The 13,149-nt window shown below is 36.9% G+C and overlaps 1 pseudogene; it reads left to right on the top strand.

Moving 5' to 3' along the window:
• Positions 1 to 11,355: 11,355 nt before the first annotated feature.
• On the top strand, positions 11,356 to 12,603 carry LOC148577290 (uncharacterized; annotated as a pseudogene).
• The last annotated feature ends 546 nt before the right edge of the window (positions 12,604 to 13,149 follow it).

Raw genomic sequence — 13,149 nt, 5'->3', positions numbered from 1 at the left:
ATGATGCGCACCAAGGAAGCACCAAGGAGCAACGTTCAACAAGTGAACGTGAAGTTCACTAAGTGAACGCTAGTAGGAGGCATGCTGCACGTGAGGGGAGCACCAAAGGGAATGAACGTAGAGTTCACTTTCCCAACCGAACACTCCACTGGGAGCATTAATTGTATTCTAATCCATTTGAACCAAGCCAAACAATCCGGATCCACCCTCTCATTCAAATCGAAACCAACAAAAGCCCATTGGACATGACTCAAAGGCACAAGAAACAATTAGAATAGGAATTTCATTTGAATTGTAATTTGTTTTCAATTTCAATTTCATTTTTCAAAGCCTATATAAAGGCATCAATTTCATTTCATTAAAGAAGGCTGGCTCTGCTAGAGAGCAATAGGAGTAGGAGTAGAATAGAATAGAAAGCTTTCTTTGATACACTTTTATCTTTCTACAATTGTCATATTTTAGTCTTGAATTCAATTTCACATTTTCCTTTTCATTGAGCTTGATTTACTCTTCTACGCTTCTACTTCTCTGCAACTTTACATTTCTGTTCATGATTCAATCTGATTTACTCTTCCTGCAAGTTTAATTTTCTGCAATTGCTCTAATTCTGATTTATTGCTTTTTTTAAATTTCCTACACCCAATCCCTTTTACATTTACTGCAATCTACATTTCTTGTCATCTAAGCTTCTGCAATTTAAATTTCCTGCAATTTACTTTCTATTGATCGATTCTCACTCAATTCACCAATGTTAAATTGACTAAACTAATCACCTCACTAAAGTTGCTTGATCCATCAATCCCTGTGGGATCAACCTCACTCTTGTGAGTTATTACTACTTGATGCGACCCGGTACACTTGCCGGTGAGTTTGTGTGGAATCTAATTTTCACCCATCAAGTTTTTGGCGCCGTTGCCGGGGATTGATATAGATCGACAATTATTAAGTGGATGAGAAGTCTAGATTAAGCATTTTCTTTGTTTTTGTTTTCTGTATTAGATTGATACCAAGGTGTTTGAGTTATTGCCTCACTAAGAAATTTTTCTCTGTGACATGAATTTAAATTTTTATTGGTGATGTGTTTTACAAAATTCAAATAGAGTTCAACTCATCTTGTGATCAAACAAATTTTATGGGATACTACCCACCATCACCAATTTCTAATGGTGGCTGGAAATATCACCAAGAAAATACAAATTCTGAGCACTCCAATCAATGGAGATATGCTTCAGAACCACAAGATGAGCATGAGAATCATATGGGATATTTCCCACCACCACAAAATGATTCAAGTCATTATTCTAATGGTGGCTGGGAATATCACCAAAAAATGATAGTTGATTAAAAAATTCACATGAGATATGATCCAGAACCACAAGAAGATTTATGTCATTACCCTCATGGTGTCTGGACATGTCAACAAGAGTGTGAACAATCAGTTGAAATGGGACACTTCCCAGAAACACAATATGATCCAGACTTTGATGAGTCTAACAACTACTCATATTGTGGCTGAAAAAGTCAAAATCAAAGGAATCTTGATGATCCATACTTTGTTCATCAAGAAACATCATCACTGGAGTGTGCTTTCAATAAATTCATGCAAAATTGTCCCCCAATGTCACAAGAAGATCCATACTGTGATGAATTCAACAATTCTTCAAGTTGTACTTGGGAGGATCAAAACCATAAAGCAATTGACAGTTCATACTCCATTTATCAAGAGCCATCATCACTTGAGCAAACCTTCAATTCATTCATGAAAAATTGTCCACCCTCACCTCCCAGTTTCTTATATGAAAATCCTTCATCACTTGATGATGCCTCAACACAAAGTTTCCTCCACGATCCATACCAACCATAAAATTCATTCCACAATTCACAAAATTCACTCCACACCCCTCAAAACAACTTCATCACAACACATCCATGTTCACAAAATTTCTCTAAACCCTCATCTCTTGAGCTAGCAGAGGATCTCCTTCAAAAGTCCAGAGAATTTTTGGAAAGATAGGAACAATCCTGGAAAAGGCAAGAAATCCTCCTCAAGAAGATGGATGGGCACTTAGAGCAAATAAGGAGAAACTCAGAATTATCAAATAGTGAGCATGAAGATCAATTTGTGGGAAAGGAAGTGGAAAAACAAGAACAAAAGGTTCCTGTGTCAAGTGAAATTGCAATGAAGGATGAGGAACATGAGCCAAGGATTTTATATTCACAAAAGCTAATTGAAGTGACAATAGAACATGAAGATTCCCTCCCAAAGGACTTAATGGAAAGTCATGAAGAAGGAATGGAGGAAGACAATCAAGAGAAGTCACACTCAATTGAAGCAGATAAGTGCATAGAGGAAGGGCTCATTGAACCACCAATGCAAAAGGCTTTTAATGAAGATAAAGCTCCAACAATCACACAACAACCATGTCTTGATATCCAAAGAGTGAAGGCAACTAACAAGAGCACCGAGAAGAGGATTGTGACCATGATACCAATGACAACATTCAAGAAAAGGTCAACTGCAAACAATCCTACCCCTGATCCAGCAAGCAAGTTCAATTCAGCAAATAACAAAAGGAAGCTTACTGAGGAGAAGCCAAGACAGGGGACACTAGCTGGTTCATCTCTCCCCTTGAGGTCATTCCTCTAAACAAACTGGAATAAGAGGAAGAAAGTGAAGAACAACATGTCAAGCTAATGACACTAAAAGAGCGCTTGTTGGGAGGCAACCCAACCTTAGGTAACATTTCATTTCTCTACTTTGTTTATTTTCTTTCTCTGCTTTGTTTAAATCTCAATAAATTGGCATATGATTACATTCTAAGTTTGGTGTTGCCCTGCAACAAATTGTTTTCAATCCTTCTGGATGGTTGCATCAAATCAAAAATGAAAGTGTCACACTAAGATTCTAAGTTTGGTGTGCCACTTATTTTCTATGCAATTTATTCAGCAACACCACTTGTCTGCATAATCATAATGCCCTTTGCATTGTTATTTTTCTTTTTAGTTGGACAATTTTAGTTTTCTCTTTGTTTTAGTCATTTCCTTATTTTTAATGATTTCTTTTATTAACTATTTTTGTTAATACATCACCAAGAGATCCTTATTCATGACAGATTCTTGGCTTGATGATTGTATTTAACATATAACAATTTCATTTGTTTAGTTTTAGTTCAAATAAATTGACATATGGTTGCATTCTAAGTTTGGTGTTGCTATGCAACAAAATTTGGTTCCAATCTTTACTAGATGCTTGCATCAATTCCAAGTGAAAGTGTCACACTAAGTTTGGTATGCCACTTATCTTTTATGCGATGTATCATGCATACCCCACTTATTTTTGCAATCACAATGTCTCTGTTTCTCTGTGCCTTCATTGTTATTCTTGATTTTGCTTGCTTAAAACACATGTACTACTAACATTTCATTGTGTAAGACATTCATGATCCATCTTAGCCCCATAGCCATTGTTCTAATTATTGCTTGAGGATGAGCAAGCATTCTGAGTTTGCCAAGGGAAAGGGAAGAATAAGAGGAAAAGGACAACAACAAGGAAGATGAACTATAAGGTGGTAACATTCTTTTTTCCTCCTACTTACTTCCAGCACTGTAAAATACATGATTGTCTTTATCTTTTCTGTATGCATGTGTATTATGAATAAGCATAGCCTGAATTTTGATTTGCAACATGTTGCTATGACATTATAACTACCAACTTGAGTTTTGTGAATTCAAAAGCAATAAAGTATCATGATCATAAACAAACAAGGTTATTAAAGAAGAATTTAGCATGTGCATACAAGTATTGGAAGGCTAGTATGGTTAACTGTTGCTCAATTGCATTAGATCTTATTTGATTGAAGTTTTCATCTAGGATATTTTATGAAATTTTTTGAAATCATGAAAACCTTGAAGGAAGCAAATGCAAATAAGGCAAGAAAGAAAAAGGGAAAGAATGAGAAAGTTGAAGGCTCTGAGTACCAATAAAAATTCATTTGTTAAGTACTTGTGGTGTTTATGTATCAGGCAAAAAGCTTGAAAACAAAACACTTAGAAGTCAAGGCTAGGCTCAAGGGCAAAATCAGTCCCTCAAAGCTCAAGGTTCTGAGCATCAATGATTAGAGAGTCAAGAAAAGAAACAAAAGAGCTTAATGAAGTCCTCTAATTCAATGCTTGTGGTGCTTATGTATCAAGTGGTAATACTTGAAAATAAAGCATTTAGAATCGTAGCTTTGTTATCAACTCACGGGGTAAATCACCCAAAAGGAGAAGCTAATAAGAAAATCAAAAGCTTGTTTCAAGGAAGAAACATAAGGAAAATATTTCATAAAATGAGCTAGATAGAAGCATCAATCATTTACATTTCTTTTGTGATTGTAGCATGCATAGAAAACTAGCCTACCATGAACATTAACTTGCTATTCTTCTCACCTTGGTTTGTTAAAATGTACTGCATGATTCTTTTCTTGCTTGGGGACAAGCAAGGTTTAAGTTTGGTGTTGTAATGACATGTCATCATGTCATATTTTTCTATGATTTTTCATACAAGAAATTGATGATTAGTGCTTAAATATTGAATGATTTTGTGCTTAAATGGTATATTTCTTTGATATTTTGATTTGATAAACTTTTTAGAAAATAAGTAGAAAAAGAAGCAAAGAAGCACAAATTAAGCTCAATTAAGCTCAAAAGGAACAAAGAGGATTTGCAACCCTGACCTCTTCACACTCCAACAAGAATAACTCGAGCTACAAAGCTCCAAATGAGGTGATTCTAGTGGCATTGAAAAGTAGGAATCTAGAGCTTTCCAAGCATATATGGCAATGCATGGTGGACACAAAATCTGAAGGAGAAAACTTACCCCAAAAGTGCAAAGATGAACATAGTATCAACCTGCAGTAAGGCCAGCTGACCTCTCCACCTTCCAAGGAGAATAACTTGAGCTATACAACTTTTAATGATGCGCTCTCAAATGCATTAGAAAGTAGACATCCAGAGCTTTCCAACAATATATAATAGTATGGGGTGAACATTTAGTTTGGGCCTCAGAAGCTGGTGCTAACTTTGGCCTCCAAAGCAGCGTTCACTAAGTGAACGTGGTGTTCACTAATTGAACGTTTTTGGCTTCCAAAACAACATGACCATACCTTTTTCAAAGGACCATAACTTGAGCTACAGATATCCAATTGATGCACTTCTAGTTACGTTGGAAAGCTGACATTTAGAGATTTCCAACGATATATAACAATCTATATTTAGATTGAAATTGAACCACAAGTGAAAGGCATCTTTAAGGCCCAAAAACCACAAACAGCTAGCGTTTACTTTGGAAGTGAACGCCACGTTCACTTTCTTCACTTTCTCATGAATTCAAAGTTGGGAAGGCAAGGCTTGGGCTTCCATACATAAGCCAGTGCTCAAAATGTGAATGTAGCGTTCACTAGGAGAATGCCCATGAAGAATGATGCGCACCAAGGAAGCACCAAGGAGCAACGTTCAACAAGTGAACGTGAAGTTCACTAAGTGAACGCTAGTAGGAGGCAAGCTGCACGTGAGGGGAGCACCAAAGGGAATGAATGTGGAGTTCACTTTCCCAACTAAACGCTCCACTGGGAGCACCAATTGTATCCTAATCCATTTGAACCAAGCCAAACAATCTGGATCCGCCCTCTCATTCAAATCCAAACCAACAAAAGCCCATTGGACATGACTCAAAGGCACAAGAAACAATTAGAATAGGAATTTCATTTGAATTGTAATTTATTTTCAATTTCAATTTCATTTTTCAAAGCCTATATAAAAGCATCAATTTCATTTCATTAAAGAAGGCTGGCTCTGCTAGAGAGCAATAGGAGTAGGAGTAGAATAGAATAGAAAGCTCTCTTTGATACACTTTTATCTTTCTGCAATTGTCATATTTCAGTCTAGAATTCAATTTCACAGTTTCATTTTCATTGAGCTTGATTTACTCTTCTGCACTTCTACTTCTCTGCAACTTTACATTTCTGTTCATGATTCAATCTGATTTACTCTTCCTGCAAGTTTAATTTTCTACAATGTTCTAAGTTCTGATTTACTGCTTTCTTTAAATTCCCTGCACCCAATCCCTTTACATTTACTGCAGTCTACATTTCTTGTCATCTAAGCTTCTGTAATTTATATTTTGCAATTTAAATTTCTTGCAATTTACTTTCTGTTGATCGATTCTCACTCAATTCACCAATGTTAGCTTGACTAAACTAATCACCTCACTAAAGTTGCTTGATCCATCAATCCCTGTGAGATTGACCTCACTCTTGTGAGTTATTACTACTTGATGCGACCTGGTAAACTTGCCAGTGAGTTTGTGTGGAATCTAATTTTCACCCATCAGTCGTCCATGCGTGTGCATCGGCATTAGCTTCTCAAATCTTCATTTTCTTGTGTTTCTTTCACTTTTGCATGCTTTCTTTCCATCCTCTAAGCCATTCCTGCCCTATAAACTCTTCAATCACTCAACAAACACATCATGGCATCGAATGATAATAAGAGAGGATTAAAAATTAGTGATTTTAAGGCCTTAGAAGCATGTTTTCATTCATAGCACAAAATTGGGAAGGAATCTTAAAACCATGCAAATTGTATGAATAAGTGTGAGAATTGTTGACAAAATCCACTAAATTAAGCATAAGATAAACCCTAAAAATGGGATTTATCAACCTCCCCACACTTAAACAATAGCATGTCCTCATGCTAATCTCAAGAGAAGCTATAAAGGGATGAAGGGGAATGGTAGGATTTATTAAATGCAACATGCGATGTAACCTATCTATATGAATGCAACTAAATGTTTCTACCTACTTGGTTAAAAGTAAATCAATCTCCAAGAACATATATAAGCAAGTAGGGTCAAGGTAGTCATGATGACTTATGAATTCCACTAATTCAAATCTCAAAATAAAGTACAAATAGACTTGCAAGAAGAAAGCTCATGAAAGCCGAGAACAAGGAATTGAGCGTCGAACCCTCACCGGATGTGTATCCGCTCTAGTCACTCAAGTGTATAGGGTTGATTCTCTCAATTCTCTACTAATCTTGCTTTCTAAGGCTTGCTCTTCTTCTAACAATCAACATACGTTTAATGCATGAATACATATATCAAGAGGTCTTTCCAAGGATTGTAATGGATTTAGGGTGACGGTAGGATTGTATTTGGTAAAGTGGATTAAAATTTGAATCCTTGATTAACTTAAACTCCCCAAATAACCTAAAACAATCCATGTAATCAAAAGTACAGAACCTAACTACCCATTGACTATCTTTTGCCACATGTTCAAGCATCCCAAGTTTGAGTACAACACATTTTGTCCCCTTTTTATTGCTATCTTATTTTCTTTTTCTTTTTCTTCTTTTATTATTATTATTATTATTATTATTATTATTATTATTATTATTATTATTATTATTATTATTATTATTATTATTATTATTATTTTATTTATTTATTTTTCTTTTATTCTTGTGGTGGGTACTATATATGAGAGATCAATGCATATGCTTAAGACATTGAATGTATGAACATGCGCCCAACTCTTTTTTCACATTTGTCATAAAAAGTATAACATACCCCATTCCCAAACCAAATGTTCCCCATCCAATTTTTCCACACTTAAATCATGTACACTCTTCTCACTAATCTAAGTTAACCAAGGATTCAAATCAAGGACATTCATTGTCTTTTACTTAGAGTTAGTGATGTGCTAAAATAAAGAACAAATGAGGTTAAATAGGCTCAACATTAGTTTACAAAGGATGATGAAAGGGTAAGGCCATATGGGTATGTAAGCTTAGTGAAACAAAGGCCTCAATCATATATATGCATGCATATACCAACAATGGAAATATAGAATCAAGCAAGACAAAGATCACAATCTTAGAGAGAATAACACATACCGAAACAAGATATATTGGTTGATAAGATGCAACCAATCAGTTAGGCTCAAAATCTCACAAGGTTGTGTGTTCTAGCTCTAAAACTATGTTCCAAAATACATTCTTCAAGCAAGTTCAACAAAAATTTTTGTTCAAATTAGTGAAATGCCCTAATTAATTTCTTGGAAAAAAAAATCATCAATTCAACCAAGTAGTCCTAGCAAGAAAGAAATAGATGAATGTTTACAAATTCTAACTATCATGCAAATGCAACAACTAACTAACAAAGAAATTGAAAATTGGTGTTGAAGAGGAAAATTATTACCCATGGAAGTCGGTCTCGACCTCCCCACATTTAAAGATTGCACCGTCCTCGGTGCATGCGAAGAAGAGCACGTTGGACGGGTTGCTACAACTGATGAGCTCCTTCAAAAGATTGTGCGGATGAACTTCTTTGTTGCCCCATTAGACGCTTTTCCTTTCCCTTCATGGTGGCCAACCTAAAAGGACAGAAAGGGAAGAAAATTAAGCCTACAACAAAGATAGCAAAGCAAATAAAAACATAGGCGGGGGCTAATGCCAAATAAGAGTAAGGTTCTCCACTACATGGTAGCTACAACATGTGAGTGAGAAAGCAATATAAGCTAAGGCATATCAACTCACACTTGATGCAAGAGTAAAGTCAAAGCATGAAGAGCACTCAAGAGAATCAGGTTCAAATAGGAATTGACACAAACAAGATTAGTGATAAGGATGAGAGCATTTGGTCCTATCCTAACTAAATGATAATGAGGAACAGAGACAAAGAATAACGAGTTAGGGAGGACTAAAGCCTTAATCTTGTGTGTGGAACAAATATCACAATTAATGCTAAACAAGTCAAGAAGCACCAAGATTAACCAAGAAATTCTCAACAATTGAGTAGAAGAATTCAACACCATTATTAAAATAAGAAACTTAGAAAAGAAAATAAGAACAAGCTACAAAAACAAAAGTAAAATGCAATGAATGAAAATAAGTAAATGCAACAAACAAAAGAAAATGAAAAATAAGAAAAATGAGAAGTGGAAATTTGAAAAGAAAGAGAAGAAGAAGGAAGGAAAAGAAGAAAAGAAAGAAGAAGAAAGGAGAGAAGAAAGAAGAAGAAAAGAAAAGGAAGAGAGAAGAAGAAAGAAAAAGAAAGGAAAAGAAACAGGGCGCGAGGCGACGCGTAACGCGTGCGCGTGGGAGGCGGTGGGGACAAGCGACGCGTAAGCGTCACCCACGCGTATGCGTGGAATGCAGAAAATGCAGGTGACACTGATAAACCCCATTTTAAGGGTTTATCTTGTGCTTAATTTAGTAGATTTTATCCATTATTCTCACATTTATTCATATACTTCGCATGCTTTACATTTTCCTTCCTAATTTTGTACTATGATTGAAAACATGTTTCTTTGGCCTTAAATTTGCTAATTTTAATCTACTTATATTACAATTCGATACCGTGATATGTTGCTGAGTGTTTTTAGAGTTTATAGTGCAGCAATGGCTTAGAGGACGGAAAGGAAGCATGCAAAAGTGGAAGGAACGCAAGAAAATGAAGTTTTGAGAAGCTAGAAGCGACGCGTACGCATGACATGACGTGTACGCGTGACCAGGATTTTGTCAAGCGACGCGTACGCGTGGGCGACGCATACTCATGACAAAGCGTCACGTGCTACATCACACAGAAGACGCTGAGGGCAATTTCTGGGCTCCTTTTGGCCCATTTTCAAGCCCGAAAGTGAAGCTTAGAGGCTGCAGAGTGGAGCTGGATGGGGAGAATCATTCATTGATTCACACTTTTCATTCACATTAGTTAGGTTTTAGATGTAGTTTTCTAGAGAGAGAGAGAGGCTCTCTCCTCTCTCTAGGTTTTAGGGTTCTTAGCTTTAGTTCTTCTCTAATTCAGATTTCTACTTTACTTTAGTTTAGCTTCTCTTCCACTCTTATTTATTCTAGCACTTTAGTTTTTCTTCTCTTGTTTATTTATTTATTTTCCAATTTAGTTTATGAACCTTTGATGTAAGATTCAATTTCTATATTAATGCAATTTATGTTTTTCACATTTATGCTTGCTTTCTTTAATTTGTGTTATTGATGCTTGCAATTGTTAGTCTTAGGTTTTATTATTCCTTGTTAATTTTCTATGGTTTTATGTTATGCCTCCCAAATGTTTGATAAAATACTTGGTAGGATTTTAAATTAGATTTTTGGTATTCTTAACTTGGATTGATCAATTAGAGACTCTTGAATTATCAAAATTCATTTGTTGATTGGTGATTGAAAGTTGCTACTTGACTTAAGCTTCACTAGCTCTAATCTTTGATTAGGACTTGAGAACTCAAGTTGAATTGCTCACTTGACTTACCTTCAATTGTTAGAGGTTAACTAAGTGAGAGCAAAAGGCAATTACCATCACAAGTAACTATGATAATGGGGATAGGAATTCTAATTATGAATCCTTGCTAGGACTTTTTCTTAGTTGTTATTTTATTTCCTAGTCATTTATATTACTTATCTCTTATTACAAAACCCAAAAAGATACTTTTCATAACCAATAGTAACATACTTCCCTGCAATTCCTTGAGAGACGACCCAAGGTTTAATACTTCGGTTAATTTTATTGGATTTTCTTAAGTGACAAACAAATTGAATTCTGATTGAGGATTGTTGTTGGTTTAGAACTGTACTTGCAACGAGATTTCATTGATAAATTCTTTACCGACAATTTTCCTCTATCAATTTTTGGCGCCGTTGCCGGGGAATTGCAAATGTGTGCCTTATTATTGGTTATTGTGAATATTGTGAATAAATTTACTTTTTCGTTTCTTTGTTAGTTGTTTCTAGTTTTAGGAGTTTACTTTCATTGTTTCTTATTAGTTTTTGTTTTTATTTTCTCTTGTTACTATGAATTCTCACCCTATTGGCTATGAGTTTGGTTCAAATTATGTTGTAGGGAATGGAAGCTATAATGAGAACATGCATCAAGGTTAGGACAATCAAAGATGGGAGGGGCCACAAGGATTTGATCAATCCTCTTGGCAACAAGCTCTTCCAATGCACTATGAGCAACAACCATTCTATGATGCATACCAAGACAATGGTTATGGTGGACCTATTCGTGACAATCAACAACCCCCGCCATATTCCTATGAACACCCTCCTCCACATAGCTTTGAACCACCATACTCACAAGCCCCATTTTACCAAACACCTTTATATGATCCTAACACTTATCCACCATACTAACCACCTTATGAGCCATATGAACCGTATATAGAACCACCCCAATTCCAACCTAATTACTCCCAAGAACCACCACCTCTATATACACCATGTCCATATCCATTAACTGAAGAGCCATATGATCCTAATTATGTTAGCCAAGCAGAACAAGAGTCAAAGGATCGTCTCAAGGAAGCAATGGATCAACTTCAAGCAACCATCCGTCAAAAGTTTGACCCAGTTGAGAACCAAGGACTGAAGTGTGTTTTACAACAAGTGGGAGAGATGGAGAGTGATGAACCACCTTCCTATCATGAACCTTTTCTCCCAATCAATGAACCCTCATATCAACCCCAATCTCCAATGGATGATACCCTTAGTGTTCTTCTTCAATAGTAAAGAGAGATGCAAATGGAGGTATTAGAATTCACAGCTGTCTTGACCGAGGTAGTAAATCGATTAGCTTCCCAACATTTAGACACTCAACAAACTCCCATAGCTACATGTGGAGAATCAATAGAAGAGCGTAGCATGAAGGAGACATTAGAAACTCCGGTGGACAATGAGGAATGTAACTTTGTATTGGAACAAGTGGAGAAAGTCGTAATAATTGAAGAGGAAGAAGTGGTTGAAGACTTAGGAGATACCGAACCTCTATGGGAATCTAGAGTTGTAAAGTATTCCTCCAAGAAGATTGAAATTGATGTCAAGGAGGCTAGTGCACAACCTCCATGGCATGTTCCCTATGAAGAATTGGATGGGATAGATCAAGAAGCAAGTTCCCTTGGTGATGATGATCATGAATCAAGTCTTCCTAGTAATGAATCTACGCCCACAAATGAACTCCTTGGGTATGAATAACCTTCTCTGAGTGAGTTCGAGAATGATGTGGAAGTAGAAGTCCTTCGAAAAGGATGGACGGGAGTTGAATATGCTTTGTCAAGAACGTTGGAGATTTCTCTCCCTAGGTTGCCATCTACTCCTTCATTTGAGTGGGTAAGACTTATCTCCCTTCACTTTACTGTCCCACTTGAGTATGGTTTGCTTGAAACGGATGGCCAACTTAGGAGGCTTTGTAGAATTAAGCGTAAGAGAAGGATGTTTAGTGGTTGGAGTTGCAAATCAAGGCTCATCAAGGTTGAGACTTGAAGAGCTAGATGCAAGGGTTGGGCTAGTGATAATTTGGTTGGATCTAAGAGAAGAGTTTGGTACTTCATTGAGAATTCAGATTGCTTGCCACCCGGTGGAAACAAGGATGATCAACTTGAAGACGGTTGTAGAAACAGGATTTGGGATCCAGGCATATACGAGTATCAATTTTGGGAGGCCTTAGCTTGTGAAGAACTTCGTCAAAGCTTGGTGAATTCACTTGGGAATGTCAGAACTTATTGGAAGTCCAAGCATTGGTGGAAGTTTCAAGATGAGTTCAAGCACAAGCCACCATGACAAGGAGCTCACCAAATGTCCAACTTAAGGACAATAAATAAAAGTGCTAGGTGGGAGACAACCCACCATGTTATGATCTTCCTTTTTGTTAGTTTTATTTCATTTCTGTCAGTATTAATTTCCAATTCTGCATGTTTACCCTTATTTTGCTTTATATTTCATGGTTAAAAGAAGTGAACCCGACGCGTAAGTGTCGATGATGCACACGCGTCGCATGGGGTTCGCCCTTTATCAAATTAAAAAGAGTTGTGATGGAACGACGCGGAAGGGGTGCCTGGCGCACAGGCCACCCCACGCGTACGCGTGACCCACGCATACGTGTCTCCTGCGTTTTTCACCATCCACGCGTAAGCGTCAGCGACGCGTATGCGTGGGCATGAAAATCGACGTAAAAGAGTAAATTCAACAGAGAGTTGTGCGGCTATGGTGCTAGAGTCGCGCGAGTGGTCACGCGTACGCATGAGCGACACTCACGTGTCATTGTTCAATTTTTGGCCACCCACGCGTATGCATGGGCGACGCTTACGCGTCGCATGGCCGTTTTAG

Source organism: Arachis ipaensis, chromosome B1, assembly GCF_059453495.1.
Source record: "Arachis ipaensis isolate K30076 ecotype BB chromosome B1, ASM5945349v1, whole genome shotgun sequence".
Classification (NCBI taxonomy): domain Eukaryota; kingdom Viridiplantae; phylum Streptophyta; class Magnoliopsida; order Fabales; family Fabaceae; genus Arachis; species Arachis ipaensis.
The sequence above is the reverse complement of the archived record's forward strand: the minus strand, read 5'-3'. Positions and strand labels throughout refer to the sequence as shown.